General features: G+C 46.7%; 1 protein-coding gene and 1 pseudogene across 1 annotated transcript in view; one reads left to right on the top strand and one right to left on the bottom strand.

Annotated features, from left to right (window-relative positions):
• Positions 1–25012, bottom strand: part of LOC126092092 (zinc finger and SCAN domain-containing protein 22-like) — a 759840-nt gene that overhangs the window by 615296 nt on the left and 119532 nt on the right. The gene's annotated exons all lie outside the window — the stretch shown is intronic.
• On the top strand, positions 7309–7426 carry LOC126093750 (5S ribosomal RNA; annotated as a pseudogene).

Raw genomic sequence — 25012 nt, 5'->3', positions numbered from 1 at the left:
AGATCGGGACGTGTGTGATCGGCCAGACCGTAGCAGCGGCAGCCAGCCAGGTGAGATGTCGCCGATAAGGGGACACCTGCGTGGCCACGCCCTGCCTGCCGCTGCCGCCGCCGCCCGTTGCGAAATCACAAACACGCACAGACAGAGACAGAGACAGAGGCAGCGGCAGGTTGCGACACAGGTCGGTGCGCGGCCTCCAGAGTCGGCGGCCGGCGTGGGCGACGCCGGCGCCGTGGTCGCTGCCGCTGACAATGCAAGGACGGCCGGGAGGTCGCGCGGGTCGCGCTCCTGGCTCCGCAGCTGGCGCGCGCCCCGGAACCCTTCCACCCAACTCGCAGGCCGCTCGGCTCGGAGCTTTATGACCCCACCTGGTCGGCAAACGCAGCGCTGGCCACGATGCACGGGACTTACACCGAGAGCGAGGTTCATTTTCTTATAAAACGACGGGAGTCGGAAGTGTCAGGCCATGGAGAACCAGTCCAGTGCTTATCAAACAAGTGGCTCTGGGCACTATGGGACTTAACGTCTGAGGTCATCAGTCCCCTAGCACTTAGAACTACTTAAACCTAACTAACCTAAGGACATCACATACATCCATGTCCGAGGCAGGATTCGAACCTGCGACCGTAGCGATCGCGCGGTTCCAGACTGTAGCGCCTAGAACCGCTCGGCCACACCGGCCGGCGCTTATCAAACATTGTCGATAGTTTCATCACATATCATTTATTGAATTATACGGAGCAGTCAAATGAAAACCGCATAAAATAACCAGTTTGTGGGATGACCGATTTGCGGTTTTTCTTTTCTGTTATTTCTGTAATAAACGTAGAAATTGAACAAAGACTGAAAAATTCTGACTCCCTCAATTTCAAGACACATAGAATCTAAACATTAAATTAAACAGAGAATCCGGCCGCTGTGGCCGAGCGGTTCTAGGAGCTTTAGTCCGGAACCACGCTGCTGCTACGGTCGCAGGTTCGAATCCTGCCTCGGGCATGGATGTGTCTGATGTCCTTAGGTTAGTTAATTTTAAGTAGTTCTAAGTCTAGGGGACTGATGACCTCAGATGTTAAGTCCCATAGTGCTTAGAGTCATTTGAACCATAAACAGAAAAAAACTTAATCTGTCAACCGTTCACTTCTTTTCTAGCCGCGCGGGATTAGCCGAGCGGTCTGTGGCGCTGCAGTCATGGACTGTGCGGCTGATCCCGGCGGAGTTTCGAGTCCTCCCTCGGCCATGGGTGTGTGTGTTTGTCCTTAGGATACTTTAGGTTAAGTAGTTCTAAGTCTTAGGGACTGATGACCATAGCAGTTAAGTCCCATAAGATTTTCACACTAATTTGAACATTTGAACTTCTTTTCTAGATAAGTGATAAGAGCTTGGTTACTACTGAGGAACAACTACTGTTCTGCTATTGATTCTAATTTTTCGAAACTCTGTTCAAAAATCATGCTGTACTCCAGGATCGTTCTACTATTTGGGCATTCCGAATAGCTAGTGCTGAAGGGCGTAAATTGAGGATGAAGACATCTATTCTTCGTGTTAATTTGTCCGCTTTCAATTGCTAAAAGCGGATAAAGGTATATTATGTAGACGGAGGCAGCAGATCAGCACTTTCAAAATGGCTACAAGCTCTATGGGACTTAACATCTAAGGTCATAAGTCCCCTAGACTTAGAACTACTTAAACCTAACTAACCTAAGGACACCACACAGATTCATGCCCGAGGCATCACACTTTCTATTTTCTCCTCGCATAATGTCGCAATTTTTTTTGTGGTTCCTCCTGTTCTTAATATTTTAAACCAAATCGGCTATTGTATTTCATTTCGTAAAATACTGTTCTTCCAGACTAGGGATGGTGCCATTCTGAACTACAACTGACGTCCGACGACAACAGCGAGAAACTAACATACGGACCAAATGGGTCTTGCACGCTGCGTGTACACGCATACCATCCAACACCCCACGGCTCATGGTAACAGGCACATTACTCTTTGAGCAGTGCTGTATCAGTTCTTTAGCCACGTCTTTGTCGCTCGTCTCTGTTGGTATTGCTATTAAAATAACACTGATCCCTTTTCCAGTTTTCTATAATAAAGCAACATTTCAAAACAATGGAAGTTTTACGAATAAAAATTACTCATTTTTCAAAACAGGTTTACTTGAAAACAAATAATTTTAGCACTGGTCCTACAGCTAAGTGATAATTCGGTATATTTACCCGGTTATTACATTAAAAAGGAATAAAAAGTTAAAAAACACCTGTCATAACGGAGATGACAAAAATTCCGAAAGATACCGGTATTCGGTACTAAAGTGCCTGTATAGGTTTTAACCGGTCGGTTTTCCCCATCCCTGCTATGATGCACCCAGACGTGCACCACTTCGCACTTCGTCCGAAGCAAATAAGGGGAGGGGCTGATTGTCTTTCTCCACGGTTCCAAAAATATGGAAATCGCGTGAGGAGACATCTGAGCTGATGCAGGATGTGTAAAGGCTTTTAAGCTTATCGAAAGGTAGTTGTCCTAGACCAAAGTGAATAACCGTCAAAGCAGTGACGCAGTTCAACTTCACTAAAACTGAAAAATTTCTAGTAATCTTATTACTCGAGTCGACAAATTATGACTTCAGTTTTGTGGGACGAAAAAGTCTTTTTTGGTTGGTTTAACGGAGCGTATATCAATAACGAAACACTAGACAAACTGAGACGTGTTTTCCAAAATTAATGATTGCTATCTCACTTTCGGTAAGAATTTACCTATACTTTAGTTAACATCCATTGCTTCTCTCGTGTAGAGTGTATCATTTACTAGAACTTTTTATTATTTGCAAGGAAATTTGTAAAAAAGCTTTAAAGAATGCAGCCACACTTCGTACATGTTTCCGCTATGTTTGACGTTAGCAAAGTTGTACCCTACGCCGAAAATCTATGAAAGATTACCGGGTATCGATAAAAATGTTGCATTTTTCTCCAGAAATAACGAATGGCCGGATGGCTTACGAGCCAGAATCACATCGTACAGCACTGACAGTTTAGCTACACGAACACCAGACTATGCAGACAGACAATCAAGCAGATCCAGTCATCTTATCAAGCCTGATGAATCGTTGCAAGGCAATTATATGCCTTCTCATTGCTGGCATGAGACGGCCGGCTGTAATGGAAATTCATAGCCTGCGAGGAAAGGCCCCGCGCGTCGCGTTCTCCGTTGACCTTCACGTCAGCCGACAACTTACCGCGAATATCTGCACTGGGGAGTGCGATGTCCGATCCAAATAAGTCTGCCAATATTTCATCTTTCTAATGCTAGCGGACTGTGTGAACGTCACAAATCTAAATTGTATGCAACCGTTTTGTCCCGGTCCTGATTGCTGGCTGATAATTCAAGTCTAGATACATATCGCAGGGTACTCGGTGGAGAGGACATGTGCGCCGGTAGAGAGTGGACTGGTTGGGTAATCATGCGCACGAACGGCAGTTAAACGGTCCAGTAAATTGCGTGTCTCCAAGCTTCATATTGTATCTGCGCTGAGCTGGCCAGATGGCAGCTGAGATAATAGTCTGCGACTGTTAGGCCCCTGTCCAACAGCACCCGCGCTTGAACGATACGCATTTCCATATATATGTGTGTATGACATTTAGAGGACTCCACATCAGTTCTCAGGATCTAAGGAAGGTATTTGCTGTATCTGTTAACAAGAAGAAAGAAAAAAAGTGTTCAGATTTACGATACTCTTAATAGCAATGAACTACAGACATTTCAATATACACATCAGGTGACAATGTGTCTCGCTGTTGCCTCATTAAGCAGCGTGTTTCAAACGTTCCAGAAAGACACCAATGTAATGTACGGGAACAAATTCAGAATAGGAATTTGCGTGCAGATATCTCACCCTACAGCGTTGTGGGCCATCTAAAATGAAGTAACTAACGAGTCTGTCTCTTTACTTACGTCTGTTGGACATCTCTATCTGAAGACCAGTGCAGATTTGTTTCCGAACACCGAGTTCAGTGAATGCGGAATTGTTTGCTAGGAGACGTATAGCGTCGGGACATGTTCGCACTAAATAGGGGGTCTTCGGAGGAGTCTCTACTGACCACGCAATTGATGGAAAGATAAATCACGCCCGTTCTTTCTTCCTTCTCAACGTGAAGCCCACGATGCTACACTGGTCCTAGACTCCACGGCAACATCTTCTCAAACCGACAAGGGCAAATATTTCGAGTCTGGAAAATCCCAACCGCTCCAGCCACCTGGAAAAAGCTGACATCACATCACGGAATCACACTGGAGAATGCTGTCGCCAAGTAGCCACACAAGGAAGTACCAAGAAATTTGTGAAGATCCCGTTTTGACGAAATCTCGAATGACCCATTTGGTGTCCTTTCACAGCAGTACCCGCTCCCTGAAGTTCTGAAATTAGCAAAGATGAAAAGCAACAAGAGGAAGGTTGCCTACAATTTGTCCAGAAAATAAGCTGCCGCTTAAATAGTCGAGGTGATGAAAGGGAAGCAGTAGTTGAGGAAAGGCGCTACAGTCTGGAACTGCGCGACCGCTACGGTCGCAGGTTCGAATCCTGCCTCGGGCATGGATGTGTGTGATATCCTTAGGTTGGTTAGGTTTAAGTATTTCTGAGTTCTAGGGGACTGATGACCTCAGAAGTTAATTCCCATAGTGCTCGGAGCCATTTGAATTTGAAAGTAGTTGAGGAACCAGTGAAACAGAGTTTATTCCACCCAGATGTTATTAGATCTGAATATTAAGCAAGCAGTAAAAGAAAAGTGCCAATGATTTTTACTTATGGCATTACAATTCTGTAAAATAGGCAAAGGACTTGAAAGATTTCTTGAACGGAATGTATAATGCTTTGAAAAGAGGCTACAAAACGAATATCAACAATAGTAAAATGAGGGTACTAGAATGTTGTCGAACGAAATCACACAGTACAGAGTGACTGACAATAGGAAATAAGACACTAAAAGTAGTTGTACTCTCAAAGTAACTGACGAGAGGAGAAAATAGGAGGTTGTATAAAGCAGACGGGAAACAACAAGAAAAGGCTCTGAGCACTATGGGACTTAACAGCTGTGGTCATCAGTCCCCGAGAACTTAGAACTACTTAAAGCTAACTAACCTAAGCACATCACACACACCCATGCCCGAGGCAGGATTTGAACCTGCGACCGTAGCAGTCGCACGGTTCCGGACGGGAAACAACAAGAAAAAGTTTTTCTGAAAAGCAAAAATGTATTAACATCAGATACAAATGTAACTGTTAGACAGTCTTTTCTGAAGGAAATTTGTCTGTAGTGTATCCTATTGCAGAAGTGAAACTGGATTGTACACAATTCTGGCAAGAAGAGAACAGGTGCTTTAAAATGTGGGGTTACATAATAATGCAGAAGGTGAGACAGGTATGTAGTATGACTAACAAATTGGTACTGAATGAAACTTAAATGGAAAAACATTTGTGACAGAATTTGTCGAAAGGAAAAAATCGTTTGACAGACATCTAGGTTGGTTCAAATGGCTCTGAGAACTATGGAACTTAACATCTGTGGTCATCAATCCCCTAGACTTAGAACTACTTAAACCTAACTAACCTAAGGACATCACACACATATATGGCCGAGGCAGGATTCGAACTTGCGATTGCAGCAGCAGTGCGGTTTGAAACTGAAGCGCCTAGAACCGCACTAGACATCAAGGAATCGTCGACTGCTATTTTGTAAATGGCAGAGGAGGGGTTTGGAGGACTTATGGATGGTAAAAATTTTAAAGGAAAACTAAGTCTTAAGACAGGTGAAGAGGTCCGCATAGGATAGACTGGTGTGCAGATTTGTGTGAAACTAGACTTCGTACTGAGAACCACAACAACGACGCGTATCAGGCCATTTGATTTTTTTTTTTCATTTCCACTGTCTTCCAAGCTGTGATCAGGGTCATTCTAAAAAGCAGAAACATACATGCAATTTTAAGAGCTGGTTCACGTTGTGACTGTTGGGTTGGCTGAGGAGCCAACACCCTGTTACTATTGGAGGCTGAAATGCACGAGTTTAGCTAACGCAGGCTGGCGTGAGGAGGGAAAGACTGACTATACTGACGTGAGGTCTGGAATATGACAAGGAATTAGAATTCAGAAAGCGGACGTAGCTAGTTGACACTTAACTTTAATCCATTTATGATGAACGTCGCTCTTGACGGTACATGATTCACAATATTATCTCTTCAGATTGTAGAAACTGAATATGGCGCCTTGCTAGGTCGTAGCAGAGCGTATGTAGTGAGTGAACCAACGCTAGCAAAGTCGGCTGTACCACTGGGGCGAGTGCTAGGGGGAATCTCTCCAGACTAGACCTGCCGTGTGGCGGCGCTCGGTCTGCAATCACTGATAGTGGCGACATGCGGGTCCGACGTATACTAACGGACCGCGGCCGATTTAAAGGCTACCACCTAGCAAGTGCGGTGTCTGGCGGCGACACCACAGTAACTATCCCAAGAGATTCGCTAGAAGCGCTTAAAACCTTTAGAGCTCTCGACAGTCTAATGAATCTAAAGAAATAAAAAAGGAAAAGACAGTGGTTCTAGTCCGTCGCTTGATGCACCGTTACTTCACGCCTACTGAACCACAAGAAAAGCTAACTGCAGTGCGCCGACGGAGACGCTACGCTAGACGGCACCTTTTATCCGAGGTGAGCGTCGAGTGGCTGCCACTCCCTTCCTGCGGAGCAGTGGTCACAAATCGCGGACGGCGCTCATTTCCTGTCTGCGACGCCGCCAGCCGCGTCAGAGAAATAAATTGCTTCCTGAAGAGGCAGGCAGACAGGAAGCGCCGTTGCCCGTCCTGCGGTGGAGCCACCAGCAGGTGAGAATGGCCGACCGCGCTCATCGTATACAGTACAGGCCGGTCGTGGGTTGTGCCGCTCTCGTCGCACACCTAACGATGTGACACAGCATCCAGATGCGAGGCCTAGTGAACTAAGAATTTAAACTCGGACAGCATTCTGTTATCGTAGCCAGTAGGGGGGAAGAAGACACGATCTGTCATCACTTTTGTGAAATCTATGAGGAGTAGAGACTGCAAAATAACACTACGAAAGCTTTTATACTATTAAATATTCAAAGAATTTCTGCTGCGCATCTGTAAGACCATAACGTTTATTACGGCCGGTTCACTCATTGACCATCATCACGGTTTAAATTGAGCATCAGGAATTAATGGTCAAAGACACACCGGCCGTAATAAACAGAACACGCATACAACTGCAGACTGTTGTCTTCCTTAAACGCTGTACAGAATGTTGGCCAACGGCCTTGCCGCAGTGGTAACACCGGTTCTCGTCAGATTACCCAAGTTAAGCATTGTCGGGCTGGGCTAGCACTTGGATGGGTGACCATCCGGTCTGCCGAGCGCTGTTGGCAAGCGGAGAGCACTCAGCCCATGCGTGCAAAAAAATGGTTCAGATGGTTCTAAGCACTATGGGACTTAACATCTGAGGTCATCAGTCGCCTAGACTTAGAACTACGTAAACCTAACTAACCTAAGGACATCACACGCATCCATGTCCGAGGCAAGATTCGAACCTGTGACCGTACCAGCAGTGAGGTTCCGGACTGAAGCGCCTAGAACCGCTCGGCCACCGCGGCCGGCCCTTGTGAGCAAACTGAGGAGCTACTTGATTGAGAAGTAGCGGCTCCGGTCTCGTAAACTTCCACACGGCCCGGAGAGGAGTGTGCTGACCACATGTCCCTCCATATCCGCATCTAGTGACGACTGAGGGCTGAGGATAACACGGCGGCCGCTCGGTACTATTGGGTCTTCCAAAGCCTGTTCGGACGGAATTTAGTTTTACTTTTACAGAATGTTTCATTGTATTACAATCTTGTAGAGGTGAGACTTCATAGATAAAGTTTTGGTATGGAGCCCGTGTCCGGAAATGTACCTTTCACGGCACACACTCAGTGGACATCTGATCTGTGTATCTTAGGAGGCCATGGGGAGGGAAATGTTTCGAGTACTTGTCCTTGGTTTTCTGAGCCCATGGCGAGGGAAGGATTTCGAGTACTTGTCCTTGGTTTTCTGAGCCCATGGCGAAGGAAATGTTTCGAGTACTTGTCCTTGGTTTTCTGAGCCCATGGCGAGGGAAGTGTTTCGAGTACTTGTCCTTGGTTTTCTGCTACGTGACGAAGGACGTCCTCTTCAATCTCAAGAGTGCCACGCGTCTGTTTGGAGCACCACAGTCAACCCTTCTTTGCTGACCTTGAGGCCCATTGATAAACGACAAGAGCTGTGAAGTTTTCTGAACGCTGTTATTTCCTTGATCTTTTCATGATACTACTAAAAATATACTAGGAAAAAGAGATAGTAAGAATTTGCAGAATGACCTGCAGAGAACTGATTAATTGTGAAGACTCTGGCAGTTGACCTTGAACGTAAATACATGTAACTTATTTTGCATACATAGGAAAAGAAATCCACTACTGTACAGCTACACTATTGATGACAAACAGCAGAAAACAGCGTCTGCCGTAAAATATCTAGGCGTAAATATCCAGAGCGACCTTAAGTGGAATGGCCACATAAAACAGATAGTGGGAAAAGCAGACACCAGACTCAAACTCATCGGAAGAATCTTAAGGACATGTCACTCATCCAAGAAAGAAGTGGCTTATAAGACCCTTGTTAGCCCGATTCTTGAGTATTGTTCATCTATCTGGGATCCCTGTCAGGTAGGAAGATCCAACGAATAGCGGCGCGTTTAGTCACGGGATCGTGTAGCTGGTGAGAGAGCGTTATGGAGATGCTAAACAAACTCCGCTGGCAGTCGTTACAAGAGATGCGTTGTGCATCACGGAGAGATTTACTATTGAAATTTCGGGACAGCACTTTTCAGGAGGAGTCAGACAACATATTACTATTTCTCCCCACTTACATCTCGCGTATTGACCACGAGGAGAAAATTCGAGAAATTAGAGCCAATACAGAGGCTTACCGACAATCATTCTTCCCACGCACTATTTGCGAGTGGAACAGGGTTTGTGGGATCATATACTGGCACCGAAAGTACCCTACGCCACACACCATTAGGTGGCTTGCGGAGTATGATGTAGATGTTGATGTAGATGTAGAAGTAGATGAAAATTGCTTCCTAATAAAAAAAATGTCCATATCGTCAACAGGATAATGTGTCTGCTTTCACCTCTTCTTCGTTTGGGTAGACGCTTCAGCTCCAGTCGCAGCATCGTGTCACTGGCACTCAATTAATTCTCAGGCTATCGTTTTACTCGACTTGCACGTTTCTGTTTGCATTTGAACTACTTTTTGCTTCTCATCTTCAATAAAAGTCATTTCCTTATATCATTTCCCATGGTCCGCTTTTTCCGCTTGCGTATTAACAATGCTCACAAATTTGAACCGAGGAGAAAATGTAACTACAGTCGAAGCGGTGTAAGAAGATTCCTGACAGCTCGCAGCGCTGTTGCCCGCTTTCAACTGCGGAGTGCTGACGGCTGCAGGCTAAAACAGTTGCCGTCTACAGAGCTGTGACAAAACTGAGGCGTTGCCATAGAAACGTTCACAGAATCGCGTTACTCTATTGGTAGACGCAGGCCCCCGAAGCTGCTGCGCCCAGCCCACCGCAGCTGTCAGGGGTCAACTTAACAGCGACTGAACTATACACTCCTGGAAATAGAAAAAAGAACACATTGACACCGGTGTGTCAGACCCATCATACTTGCTCCGGACACTGCGAGAGGGCTGTACAAGCAATGATCACACGCACGGCACAGCGGACACACCAGGAACCGCGGTGTTGGCCGTCGAATGGCGCTAGCTGCGCAGCATTTGTGCACCGCCGCCGTCAGTGTCAGCCAGTTTGCCGTGGCATACGGAGCTCCATCGCAGTCTTTAACACTGGTAGCATGCCGCGACAGCGTGGACGTGAACCGTATGTGCAGTTGACGGACTTTGAGCGAGGGCGTATAGTGGGCATGCGGGAGGCCGGGTGGACGTACCGCCGAAATGCTCAACACGTGGGGCGTGAGGTCTCCACAGTACATCGATGTTGTCGCCAGTGGTCGGCGGAAGGTGCACGTGCCCGTCGACCTGGGACCGGACCGCAGCGACGCACGGATGCACGCCAAGACCGTAGGATCCTACGCAGTGCCGTAGGGGACCGCACCGCCACTTCCCAGCAAATTAGGGACACTGTTGCTCCTGGGGTATCGGCGAGGACCATTCTCAACCGTCTCCATGAAGCTGGGCTACGGTCCCGCACACCGTTAGGCCGTCTTCCGCTCACGCCCCAACATCGTGCAGCCCGCCTCCAGTGGTGTCGCGACAGGCGTGAATGGAGGGACGAATGGAGACGTGTCGTCTTCAGCGATGAGAGTCGCTTCTGCCTTGGTGCCAATGATGGTCGTATGCGTGTTTGGCGCCGTGCAGGTGAGCGCCACAATCAGGACTGCATACGACCGAGGCACACAGGGCCAACACCCGGCATCATGGTGTGGGGAGCGATCTCCTACACTGGCCGTACACCACTGGTGATCGTCGAGGGGACACTGAATAGTGCACGGTACATCCAAATCGTCATGGAACCCATCGTTCTACCATTCCTAGACCGGCAAGGGAACTTGCTGTTCCAACAGGTCCGCATGTATCCCGTGCCACCCAACGTGCTCTAGAAGGTGTAAGTCAACTACCCTGGCCAGCAAGATCTCCGGATCTGTCCCCCATTGAGCATGTTTGGGACTGGATGAAGCGTCGTCTCACGCGGTCTGCACGTCCAGCACGAACGCTGGTCCAACTGAGGCGCCAGGTGCAAATCGCATGGCAAGCCGTTCCACAGGACTACATCCAGCATCTCTACGATCGTCTCCATGGGAGAATAGCAGCCTGCATTGCTGCTAAAGGTGGATATACACTGTACTAGTGCCGACATTGTGCATGCTCTGTTGCCTGTGTCTATGTGCCTGTGGTTCTGTCAGTGTGATCATGTGATGTATCTGACCCCAGGAATGTGTCAATAAAGTTTCCCCTTCCTGGGACAATGAATTCACGGTGTTCTTATTTCAATTTCCAGGAGTGTATTTACGTGACGCAGTTAGTCAAATGGTTCAAATGGCTCTGAGCACTATGGGACTTAACATCTGAGGTCATCAGTCCCCTAGAACTTAGAACAACTTAAACCTAACTAACCTAAGGACATCACACACATCCATGCCCGAAGCAGGATTCGAACCTGCGACCGTAGCGGTTGTGCGGTTCCAGACTGAAGCGCCTAGAACCGCTCGGCCACACTGGCCGGCAGCAGTTAGTCCCGGCCAGGCCTACGGTTTGCTTTGTCGAGTAATAGAGTGGGATAGCTGCGACTATGATGGCATCACGTGTGACTGTATATATGAAGACAGTAACTGTTCTCGAAAGAACAGAATACTGTTGATGACCGTGCAGCTTTTCCCTGAAATAAATGATGACTAACTGAAACCCTCAGCTGCCGACAGGTGTTGTTGATATACCTCGATGTGGACAGCTGAAAACGTGTGCCCTGACCGGGACTCGAACCCGGGATCTCCTGCTTACATGGCAGACGCTCTGTCCATCTGAGCCACCGATGACACAGATGAATAGCGCGACTGCAGGGACTTATCCCTTGCACGCTTCCCGTGAGACTCACATTCCCAACTGTCCACAATCGAGGTATATCAACAACACCTGTCGGCAGCTGAGGGTTTCAGTTAGTCATCATTTACGTGTGACTATGTATGCGCGTTTTTTTCCTGGTCATTCTGGAGAGGACACTTGAAAACAGACATCTCCGCTGACGGGGCTTTGTTTACGAGGACGTGTTTAGGAGTGGAGGTGGCGACTGCAGCTTCATGTTTTAGAGTTCTTTACCGCGCTGTGTAAATCCTCCGAGCACAGCGACTAGTAACTGCTTGCCATAGTGTAGCTTCCTACTGCTACTTCTGCTCCTCCTCCGTAACTTCCTCAGTTCCTCTCCTCCCTCTGCGTCTCTACGCCTGCCCTCCCCCGCACCGTCCTTGTTATTAATGTGCTTCACATACCGCTACGCTCTTTACCGAGAACGTATCTCCGAAATTTCCGGAGCTGACAGCGGCGATTATTTATAAAGGGAAGATCACGGCGGCTGCTGCGCGGCTCGAGGCACGTGCAATTTATTCCTCGCTGCGCTTTTAATCCGCGCACCTCATAACAACAGCCGTGGCCGCCGTGTCGTACCCGCCACACTATATATCAGTCTACCCCAGTCGCGGCCGCGGTCGTGCCAAACGCTTTTCCTTTTTTTTCGCGGGGAAAGGGCGCAACACGGCGAGCGTGGAATCCGGGATTACGTCGTGACGTGTGCGCTCTCGGCTTTCGTTGACCCCTCGGAATTCGGTAACATCGTCCCTTTTCACAGAAGCATCGCAGTATTAGGTTGGTGCGTAAGTTCGCAGCATTTTTGTTTTGCAAATTGGTATTTGTGTTGCAAGTTTATTTTTCGATTGTCATGTTTTATTTATAGTTTAATGTTGCTATTTGAGTTTTCATATCGTCATTTTGTCATCTGGAGGTAGTGAGTGGCACTGTGGATACTAGAAAATGGAGAGCCGGGTGGAGAAAACAGAACATTTCCTACGTACTTCAAATGGTTCAAATGGCTCTGAGCACTATGGGACTCAACATCTTAGGTCATAAGTCCCCTAGAACTTAGAACTACTTAAACCTAACTAACCTAAGTACATCACACACACCCATGCCCGAGGCAGGATTCGAACCTGCGACCGTAGCAGTCCCGCGGTTCCAGACTGCAGCGCCAGAACCGCTAGACCACCGCGGCCGGCTCCTACGAACTCTTCTGTTTGAGTTCGTTAGAGGGGTGACAACAGCTGAGGCAACCAAAAACATTTGCGACGTGTATGAGGATAATGCCACTGGACAGAGCACGGCAAGAAAATGATTTTCGCATTCTAATGAGCATAGTTTTGTCATTAATGACTCTCCACGTTCAGGAAGACCTTCGGGGATTTGATGGAGATCGTTTACACCGCATTAATCCACAATGATGCATGTCAGCGTTCTCGAAAACTGGCAAATGTGATGAACTTTGGTAATTCCCGAATCGTGCGACATTTGCACGCATTGAAGAAGCTTCAAAAGTCGGATGTAATGGTGCCGTATGCTCTACGCCAAAATCACAAATATCAGCGGGTGATAATATATGCATTTCTGCTTGCTCATCGTCAATCAGCTCGTAAACAACACCGACCATTCCTACCTTGTATGCTTGCTGGTGACGAAAAATGGTGTTTCTATTCCAGTATGTGGAAAAGGAAGGAATGGTTGAGCCCGAACAAAGCAGCAGCTAACCGTACAAAGACCTGCGTGCATCCACGAAATATAATGTTACACTTCTGGTGGAACAGCGAGGTGTGGTGTACTACTAATTGCTTCTCCGGGGTGTAACTATCACTACTGTCATTTATTGTCACGAATGGAGACGCCTTGCAGCTTTACTCAGCATATCCTGTCTTGTTGACACAAGCAAAATGTTCAGATGTGTGTGAATTCCTATGGGATCAAACTGCTGAGGTCATCGGTCCCTAGGCTTGCACACTACTTAATCTAACTTAGACTAACTTACGCTACAGACAACACACACACCCATGCCCGAGGGAGGACTCGAACCTCCGAAGGGAATGACACAAGCATCATATTTCTTCTACCACATCTGAAGGTACATGATGTAGAAGGGATGCATGATTCAAGGCACACGATGTAGTAGTTGTAGTGGGACTGGCGGAACTGGATTGAGATATGAGTAAACAAATACAGGGTGATTATAATGAAGTTATACTTTCAAACCACTGTAGAAATAACACCATTGGTCAGAATGACGTCAGATTGCAACGGAATATTATCAGAGATGGAGGAAACTGCATGTCAGAAGAATAATAAATAGTTACAAAATGTAGCAATAGGTCGCGCTGTAAGCATCATAATTTAATAGTGGCTGACTACAAATGACAAATGAATCATACAACAAAGCCTAAGGTGAAAGTCTGACGTTAAACTGTACCAGTCAGTTTGCATTGGTGCACAGGTATGATACTGTTAGTTTCGCAAGCCCATCCACCACAGCAAGGTCATATCATATCGGATGGGAAAAACCGATTTTTAATTGTCCTGAGGCCAAAAACCGCATAAAAAGCATGATTCAAAATTTAAGTGCATTATTACGAGGGTGAGTCAAATGAAAGCCTTAAATATTTTTTAAAATATTATTTATTGTGCAGAAGTGGTAGAAAGCTGTATCATTTTTCAACATAATCTCCCCCACGCTCAATGCAAGTCCTCCAGCGTTTACAAAGTGCGTAAATTCCTTTAGAAAAAATTCTTTTGGTACTCCGCGCAACCACTCATGCACCGCATGGCGTACCTCTTCATCAGAACGGAACTTCTTTCCTCCCATTGCGTCTTTGAGTGCTCCAAACATATGGAAATCATTTGGGGCAAGGTCAGGTGAGTATGTTGGATGAGGAAGACACTCAAAATCCAGGTCCGTGATTGTTGCAACTGTTGGTGGAAGTGAACCCAGGTTTCGTCCCCAGTAATTTCGTCCCCAGTAACGATTCGTGCACTTTGTGAAACTGGAACACATCAAGCACAATGTGGTGTGCTGACCCATGACTAATCTGTAAACATGCTGCAATGTCATTCAGTGTCACTCGGCGGTTTTCCTTCACTATGGCTTCAACTGCTGCAATGGAAGGCGACAGTCTGGTTGGTATCTGACCGCTGTTTGAGGCGTCTCCAGACATGTCTTCCCTGGTCATCGAGGCGCAGATTCCAGGCCGAATGTTCCCGACACCTCCACAAATGGTCTTGTTGGTGAACAGAAGTCAATGGTAGGTGGCTAAACCCTCCTTGAGCTCTTCCTCATTCCTGTGAGCCGGGTACTAGTGGTCCGCGTGGTTATCGAAGCATCAGTAGGACGTCCGATCGACGATAATGATGAATCCAGGGGTCTGAGTGCCTTTCTGTCGTCTCTCTAGCTCGATTAATTCCTTCTTGACACTGAGTTTGGCCACGATTCACCCATCCCTGTCAACATCGCCAGATAGTTGCATCGCCCGTATTCAAATTTAGAGCGATTCGCCGATTCCTCCGAACGACTTCTTTGGGCCCAGCCACAAGTCCTCTCTCAACTGTTGGGATATCCCGGGTTCGATTCCCGGCGGGGTCAGGGATTTTCTCTGCCTCGTGATGACTGGATGTTGTGTGTTGTCCTTAGGTTAGTTAGGTTTAAGTAGTTCTAAGTTCTAGGGGACTGATGACCATAGATGTTAAGTCCCATCGTGCTCAGAGCCATTTGAACCATTTTTGAACTGTTGGGGTATGTGTGTGTTTTTCACGCGCCTGCCTGTGATGCATAGTTACAGTCCATCTGAGTACAAGGAATGAAATTCGCAATGACTTCATGTCCTGGTATCGACATTTACAATGTTAGTATCCTTAACAGCTGCGTAGTGAAACTGCACTGGAGCGTCACACATTCATCCACCGGCTGCCAAAGCCTATAATTTTACGTTTTCCGCCGATAACTGTATGAATATCACTTGTTGACTAATTTGCATAACTTCTTCATGGTGCTTCTGTCTATTTTTTCTTATCTTACAGTCTATTTTCAATATAGTCATCGAAGTATTACCAAAATGTGTTAGAAGGCAGCTCGTCGGTGTACAATATTAGCAGATGATATGCTGTGCTGTGTAGCACTAACAAGGATGAGCTGGAAATGAGATTGAGAAGATGGAGAGAAGCATTGGATGACAGAGAGATGAAAATCAATAAGAAGAAAGCGGAATATTCGCGTTGAAGTGTCTTTTTGTTTTTTCACTTGATGTTAGTGGCGGAAGTTGTTAGGAGGCAGGAGGAGGCGGGTAGGAACTATAAGCGGTGTATATACGGTAGTTCATCAAACTATTCGGATCTTCGAATCTTTCTGAAAGTAGTTGGACTGCTACAGTGCTTTGATTATTCACGTTGGAGTAGTGAGAAGTTTAACCCTATCTCGCAGGTCAACGCGAGGCTGGCGACCTTCGTTTAGACTGATTCCATCCGGGTTCACCAGTAAACGTTATCCTTTTAAATCCGTGGAGAAGTATGTCGCGTAATTTGTCCAGCGTATCGCATGGTTTCGGGCCGCGGATGAGACTGTGTTGTCGCGTGTTACGCCACGGAAACCAGCAGCTCCGAGGTAAGCACAAAATGAATGTTCAAACGGTAGCACTGTAGTATACATCGAGCTGTGCTGTCACGTGTGCACGCGGCCCTTACGTTGTTGTGCGCACCAGTCCTCGGGCACCGGGGCTTCGGCCGGCCGATGGCAGCTACCGAGGCATGAAGGCCGGCGAGTCGAGGCGAGCAGGTGGCACACCCTGCGCTCTGCGCCCTAAGCCCCCTAGCGTGCCGTATGGGCCCAGGCCGTCCGGCTGCGCGTGGGACCACAGAGCAGGGAGAGCTGCGTGTGGGAGACGAGACTTGTGGCTACCGGCGCGGCGAGCTGTTGCTCGGAAACGGGGGCGGCCTCATTCCGGATCACCTCCGACGTCGCGGAAACGTCGGCGCCGCCTCGCGCATTAAGGTCGGCTTAACAGAAGGGAGAGTGACACGCTGCTTCCTGTGTTATTCAGTCTGTACACTGAGCATCCTCTAAAGCGAACTAATGACACATCTGGAAAGAGAATTATACACTGAAGCGCCAGAGAAACTGGTATAGGCATGCGTATTCAAATACAGAGCTATGTAATAGGCAGAATACGGCGCTGTGGTCGGCAACGCCTATATAAGACGACAAGTGTCTGAAGCCGTTGTTAGATCAGTTACCGCTGCTACAATTTCAAATAATCAAGATTTAAGTGAGTTTGAACTTGGTATTGTAGTCAGCGCACGAGTGATGCAACATAGCACCTCCTACGTAGCGATCAAGTGGGAATTTTCCCATACGGCCATTTCACGAGTGTGCCGTGAATATCAGGAAGCCGGTAAAACATCAAGTCTCAGACACTGCTGCGGACGGAGAAAGGTCTTGCATGAACGGGACCTACGACGACTGAAGAGAATCGTTGAACGTGACAGAAGTGCAACCCTTCCGCAAATTGCTGCAGATTTCAATGCTGGGCCATCAACAAGTGTCAGCGTGCGAACCATTCAACGAAACACCATTGATATGGACTATCGGAGCCGAAGGCCCTCTCGTATACCCTTGATGACTGCACGACACAAATCTTTATGCCTCGCATGGGCCCGTCAACACCGAAATTGCACTCTTGATGACTGGGAACATGTTGCATGGTCAGACGAGTCTCGTTTCAAATTGTGTCGAGCGGAAAGACGTGTACGGGTATGGAGACAGCCTCATGAATCCGTGGACCCTGCTTGTCAGCAGGGCACTGTTGAAGCTCCTGGGGGCTCTTTAGTGACGTGTGGCGTGTGCAGTTGCAGTGATGTGGGACCCCTGATATGTCTAGATACGACTCTGTCCGGTGACACGTACGTAAGCATCCTTTCTGATCATTTGCATCCATTCATGTCCATTGTGCAGTGTGACGGACTTGGGAAATTCCAGCAGGACAATGCGACCATCCATACCTCCAGAATGACTACGAAGTTGCTCCAGGAATACTCTTCTGAATTTAAACATTTCCGCTGGCCACCAAACTCCCCAGACATGAACGCTGCCGGCCGCTGTGGTCGAGCGGTTCTACGCGCTTCAGTCCGGGTATCGCTCAGCTGCTACGGTCGCAGGTTCGAATCCTGCCTCGGGCGTGGGTGTGTGTGATGTCCTTACGTTAGTTAGGTTTAAGTAGTTCTAAGTATAGGGCACTGATGACCTCAGATCTTAAGTCCCATGGTGTTTAGAGCCATTTGAGGCATTTTTTGAGACATGAACATTATTGAACATACCTGGGATGCCTTGCAGTGTGCTATTCAGAGATCTCCACCCCCTCGTACTCTTACGGATTTATGGACAGCCCTGCAGGATTCATGGTCTCAGTTCCCTCCAGCATTACTTCAGACATTTGTCGAGTCCATACTACGTCGTGCTGCGGCACTTCAGCATACTTGCAGAGGTGCTACACGATACTGGGAAGGTGTACCAGTTTCTTTGGCTCTTCACTGTAGTCCAGGGAAAAAATAAATCTAGAACATTGATACCAGAATGAAAATTTCTCTCTGCAGCGTGGTGTGCACTGCTTTTTACGTTGCTCACAGATTGTGCGTCTACTACCTGTGACACCTGGTGGACGCAGAGTGAAAATTAACTGTGTAGATGACATGAATTCGATAATAATCGTTAAGTGAAGTGTTACGTTCTTTAATACGAATAACGAAGACTCCTGTCTTACTGTGCATACGGATTATGTTATCGTGGATGGTAGGAGAACAGTGTCCAATTAAAAGGAACAATTATGCCTTTCGCAGTCCATACTGAGCTGTCACTTGTGAACAGTGTATAAACTAAAGTCTGTGGACGCTCAACCCGTTAACAGGCCTGACTGTAACCTTTGGAGCCCGTGACATTGGGAGGGGAAGAGTGACAAGCGAATCTCCCCAACTCTCTTCTATTCTTCGGAAAGATCTCCAGTACTCCATTGATAGCACGTTGGGTATACCTAGGGCCGACCTGGAGAGAATGGAACGAAGAAAAGTCACTCTTTCTACACGAGGTTGAGCCCGGAAACTCCCCGGGAAGAATCCGGTATTCTACATAGTAGATCACCACCTCCGGTTTTGAGCAGCGTAATACGCCGAAACAGAGGTCGTGAAGAAACATAAGAAGTCTGTTTGCGTGGCCATCAGTCCACCAAGCACAGAATTGTTCTTTTTGTAAATAAAAGCCGCCTTTTTCTTGCTGCAATGTATTTTACTTCTCGCAGTTGCGTTTCACCTTTTACTTTAAGGCACCTTGAGTGGAACCTAGAATGATATTTGTAGAATATAGAACAGTTCACGTGTTACTTACATTTATTCGAGTTTTTGGGTGGCATCTGGGTTTCCTTCCATCCGGTCGCATACTGCAGGCAGCACTATAACTTCACTTACGAAGCATAAGCACATTTTCAGATTACGAGCTTTTTTCTTTACAGTTTGCATGTTCCTTGCGCTAATTGTGAAGAAAACAGATCGTAATGTCGAAATGTGCATATGTTTCGTAAGTGAAGTTGTAGGGCGACCTCCAGTATGTGACCAGATGAAAGGAAACTCAGATTCGAGCTAAAGACTCGAATAACTGTAAGTAATCACTTATGTACCTACAAAACAAAACGTGAACTGTTTTAAAACCTGCAAATATCGCATATGAAAATAAAACTGTCATTCTAGATTCCATTGAAGATGTCTTAAAGTAAAAGGCGAAACGCGTCTGAAAGAAATAAAATACACAGCAGCAGCAAAAAAGTGAAGAAATGTACTTAATAATAGCACAGACAGAGAATTTTTCCATCAGTAAAATATTGCAATACTATTGACGCAAGCGAAGATAAAATAATCCCCCTCAAGCTCACTTTCCGAACTCCACAGGAGCTCAAGTGTACTGAATTACCACCTCTGAAGCAATAACCTATTTGCAGACTAAATAGTTTTTTGCAGAATGCATGTTTCACTTCGCAGCTGTGCAAACACAGTTACCAAACTACCAGACAGTGTCGTGCTGTTGGCCGGACCTAGATTTCAGTAAAGAGAAACAGTTTGTGAAGATCATTGCCAAGTTGAAAATCTCAGTGACAACAACTTTATAGACTCAGCCTGGTAGCATCGCCATATTAGGACTGTGGGCAACTCCAGGATATTAATCACATCTTTTCCGACTGCCCACGAAGAAGAAGGGAATCCGACAGGTTGATTACGGAGTTGATCCGCATGCATCAGGCACTCCCTTCGCGTGTACTAATCCTCTTGTTTACGAAGAAATTGGACATAAATTACCAGTGGAATTTGTTTTAAAGTTGGATGTAAATTGTAACTGTCAGGGAATGTATCGCGTGTCACGCGCGTGACCGCGAACATATGTGTGTGTGTGTGTGTGTATTTGTGTGTGCGTTTGTCTGTTTCATCCTGGTATTTCGTTTTAACTCCCATGTAACCTTGGGTAGCATCAGAAGGAAGAAATACTTCAAACAGTCGACAAAAGGAGGAAGTACAAAAACGTTCAGGGAAAGACAGGAATACAGGAATGAAGGTGGTTTGATAAGACTGGTAAATTTCCATGAAAGAATGGAATATTTTTGTTGCGCTTTCATCGCTGCTAAGCTTGATTATTCCAAGAATCGTATAAAGAATATCAACAATGTGTGGCGTACAGTTCAGTGCTGACTGCCGTCTGAATTGGTCAGTGAGTCGACTGCGATTAAAAATGGAGAAAACCGAGATTCCTTCTATTATTAAAAGTTTTCAATTGAAGAGATGCACAGCTGTACAAATCAAAACCGAACTGGATGAAGTTCATACGGACTCTGCACCATCACTGAGGACCATTTACTTTTGGATTAATGAATTTAATCGTGGTCAGATATCGTTGTCGGGAAAGCAAGGAGGTGAAGCGCGTTCCAGCCGTCCAATTGAGGTCTCCACAAAGAAAACCATTGACAAAACCCATAAGATTCTAAAGTAAGACCGCCGAATAAAAATTCTAGAAACTGCTAACACTGTAGGCATCTCAACTGAGCGAGTGCGTAATATCCTGCACAGATCGTTGGCTATAAAGAAACTATGTGCGAGAGAGGTATCACGACTGCTCACAGTCGACCAAAAGCGAATCTGGCGCTACATTCCAGCACCATGTCTGGCTGTGTCTAAACACAATCCGAAAGACTGTCTGCACCGATTTGTGACTGATGATGGAAACTGGATCCATCATTAATCACCAGAGTCGAAACGGCAGTCAAAACAAAGGAAAACAGCTCGTGAAAGTGCAGCGCAAAAAACAAAGACCATTTTTTCGACTAGTAAGGTGAAGGCCACTGTTTTCTTGTGATTTCCATGACCATGGATTACATGAGAAAACGCAGAACCATAACTGGACACTATTACGCTCCATTGTTGGGTGGTTTGAAACATGCGTTGGCTGAAAAAAGACCACGGTTGGGCTAGTAAAAAAAAAAAAAAAAAAAAAAAAGAAACGAAATGGCCTTTCAATTGGTTCCTGTCCACTCTAATCACCAGACTTAATCCCCAAGTAACTTCTTCCTTTTCCCTAAATTGAAACTTTGGCTTGCTGAGAAGAAAGTTTCGTCAAACAAGGGGGTGACAGTTGTAGTCAACGAGTATTTTGCCAAGTTTGGCAGAACCTGTTATTCAGATGGGACGAAGAAGCTTGAGGTTCGCTGGACTAAGTGTACAATGAGGTGACAAAAGTAATGTGATACCTCCTAATATCGTGTCGGACCTCCCTTTGCCAAGTGTAGTGTAGTAACTCGACGCTGCTTGTACTCAATAAGCTGTTGGAAGTCCCTTGCAGAAGTGCACCATGCTCCCACTATAGCCGTCTGTAAAGACGAAAGTGTTACCGATGCGGGATTTTCCGCATGGATTAACCTCTCCATTATGTCCCATAAATGGTCGATGGGACTCATGTCAGGCGATCTAGGTGGCCAAATCGCTCGAACTATCCAGAATGCTCTTCAAACTAATCGCGAACTATTGCGGCCCGGTAACATGGCGGATTGACATCCATAAAAATTCCGTCGTTTGTTGGGAACATGAAGTCCATGAATGACTGTAAATGGTCTGAGTAGCTGAACACATACATTTCCAGTCAGTGATCGGTTCAGCTGGACCAGAGGACCCAGTCCATTTCACGTAAATACGGTCAACAACATTATGGAGCCAGTACCAGTTTGCACAGTGCCTTGATAACAACTTGAGTCCATGGCTTCGTGGGGTCTACCTGACACCCGAAACGTGTTATCCATCACCTCTTACCAATTATAGTCGGGATTCATCTGACCAGGCAACGGTTTCCAGTAGTCTACGCTGCAGACGATGTCGTGATGTTACGAAAGGCACTCAGGTCACTTGTCTGCTGCCATAGCATTTAACAACAAATTTAGCTGAATGGATACGTTCGTCGAACATCACACGATGACAACTCTACCCAAATGTCACTGTTCTCGGTCGTTAAGTGAAGTCCGTCGGCCACTGTGTTGTCCGTGGTGACAGGTAATGCCTGAAATGTGGTATTCTCGGTACACTCTTGGCACTGTAGATCTCAGAATATTGAACCGCTAACGATTTCCGAAATGGGATCTCCCATTCGTCTAGCTGCAACTACCATTCCGCGTTCAAAATCTGTTATTCCCGTCGTGCGGCCATAATCGTGTTGGAAACCTTTTCAGTTGAATCACCTGAGTACAAATGACAGCTCCGCCGATGCACTGCCCTTTTTTGGCTCGTGTACGCGATACTACACTATGTTACCAAAAGTATCCGGACACCTGGCTGAAAATGACTTACAGGTTCGTGCCGTCCTCCATCGGTAATGCTGGAATTCAGTGTGATGTTGGCCCACCCTTAGCCTTGATGACAGCTTGGACTCTCGCAGTCATATGTTCAATCAGGTACTGGAAGGTTTCTTGGGGAATGACAGCCCATTCTTCACGGAGCGCTGCACTGAGGAGAGGTATCGATGTCGGTCGGTGAGGCCTGGCACGAAGTCGGCGTTCCAAAACATCCCAAAGGTGTTCTATAGGACTCAGGTCAGGATTCTGTGCAGGCCAGTCCATTACAGGGATGTTATTGTCGTGTAACCACCCCGCCACAGGCCCTGCATTATGGACAGGTGCTCGATCGTGTTGTAAGACGCAATATCCATCCCCGAATTGCTGTTCTACAGAGGGAAGCAAGAAGGTGCTTAAAACATTAATGTAGACCTTTGCTGTGACAGTGCCATGCAAAACAACAAGGGGTGCAAGCCCCCTCCATGAAAAACACGACCACACCATAGCACCACCGCCTTCGAATTTTACTGTTGGCACTACACACGCTGGCAGATAATGTTCACCGGGCATTCGGCATACCCACACCCTACAGTCGGATCGCCATATTGTGTACCGTGCGTGATTCGTCACTCCACACAATGTTTTTCCACTGTTCAATCGTCCAACGTTTACGCTTCTTTAACCAAGCGAGGCGTCGTTTTGCATTTAATCGGCGTGATGTGCGGCTTATGAGCAGCCAGTAGCTCGACCATGAAATGCAAGTTTTCTCACCTCCCGCCTAACTGTCATAGTACTTGCAGAGGATCCTGATGCAGTTTGGAATTCCTGAGTGATGGTCTGGATAGATATCTGCCCTCTTCAACTGTGAGCGGTCTCTGTCAGTCAACATATGAGGTCGGCCTGTACGCTTCTGTTCTGTACGTGTCCTTTCACGTTTCCATTTCACACCGGAAACAGTGGACCTAGGGATGTTTAGGAATGTGGAGATCTCGCGTACTGACGTATGATATATGTGAAACCCAATCACCTGACCACGTTCGAAGTCTGTGAGTCCCTCGGAGCGCCCCATTCTGCTCTCTCACGATGTATAATGACTACTGAGGGCGCCGATATGGAGTACCTGGCAGTAGTTGGCAGCACAATGAAAATGAAAAGCGTATGTTTTGGGGGGGGGGGGGGGGGGCTGTCTGAATACTTTTGATCACGTAGTGTACAGGGTTATTACAAATGATTGAAGCGATTTCACAGCTCTACAATAACTTTATTATTTGAGGTATTTTCAAAATGCTTTGCACACACATACAAAAACTCAAAAAGTTTTTTTAGGCATTCACAAATGTTCGATATGTGCCCCTTTCGTGATTCGGCAGACATCAAGCCGATAATCAAGTTCCTCCCACACTCGGCGCAGCATGTCCCCGTCAATGAGTTCGAAAGCATCGTTGATGCGAGCTCGCAGTTCTGGCACGTTTCTTGGTAGAGGAGGTTTAAACACTGAATCTTTCACGTAACCCCACAGAAAGAAATCGCATGGGGTTAAGTCGGGGGAGCGTGGAGGCCATGACATGAATCGCTGATCATGATCTCCACCACGACCGATCCATCGGTTTTCCAATCTCCTGTTTAAGAAATGCCGAACATCATGATGGAAGTGCGGTGGAGCACCATCCTGTTGAAAGATGAAGTCGGCGCTGTCGGTCTCCAGTTGTGGTATGAGCAAATTTTCCGCGGGCTACGCGTGAAACTTGTACGCACGCGTTCAACCGTTTCTTCGCTCACTGCAGGCCGACCCGTTGATTTCCCCTTACAGAGGCATCCAGAAGCTTTAAACTGCGCATACCATCGCAGAATGGAGTTAGCAGTTGGTGGATCTTTGTTGAACTTCGTCCTGAAGTGTCGTTGCACTGTTATGACTGACTGATGTGAGTGCATTTCAAGCACGACATACGCTTTCTCGGCTCCTGTCGCCATTTTGTCTCACTGCGCTCTCGAGCGCTCTGACGGCAGAAACCTGAAGTGCGGCTTCAGCCGAACAAAACTTTATGAGTTTTTCTACGTATCTGTAGTGTGTCGTGACCATATGTCAATGAATGGAGCTACAGTGAATTTATGAAATCGCTTCAGTCATTTGTAATAGCCCTGTATGTCTGTTCGCCGTCCTATGCTGTTTTTCACCTCAGAGTATTTCCCTCAAAGGAGATGATGTGTGGAAGTAAGGTTTGTTTACGAACAATTTTTTTTGTATTTTTCTACCAAATTTATCAAACCACTCGTAACTCACTTAGGAATGAAAGAATATCTGAGAAGAAGATTCATTGTGTTTCAGAGTGAGTGAGTCGATCAATGTGGTGCTTTGGTTATCACGAAACATTAAAAATTAAACAACGTTGGTAGTACTGACGCATGTACGGGAGAGTAGAACAGCTACCCAGCAGTTCAGCGAAGGCGGCCCCCTACTCCGTAAAGCCCGCAGATCTGCCCATGTTTACGACCCGACGTGGG

Source organism: Schistocerca cancellata, chromosome 7, assembly GCF_023864275.1.
Source record: "Schistocerca cancellata isolate TAMUIC-IGC-003103 chromosome 7, iqSchCanc2.1, whole genome shotgun sequence".
Taxonomy (NCBI): Eukaryota; Metazoa; Arthropoda; class Insecta; order Orthoptera; family Acrididae; genus Schistocerca; species Schistocerca cancellata.
Note: the sequence above shows the minus strand (reverse complement) of the source record. Positions and strands in the feature narration are given on the sequence as shown.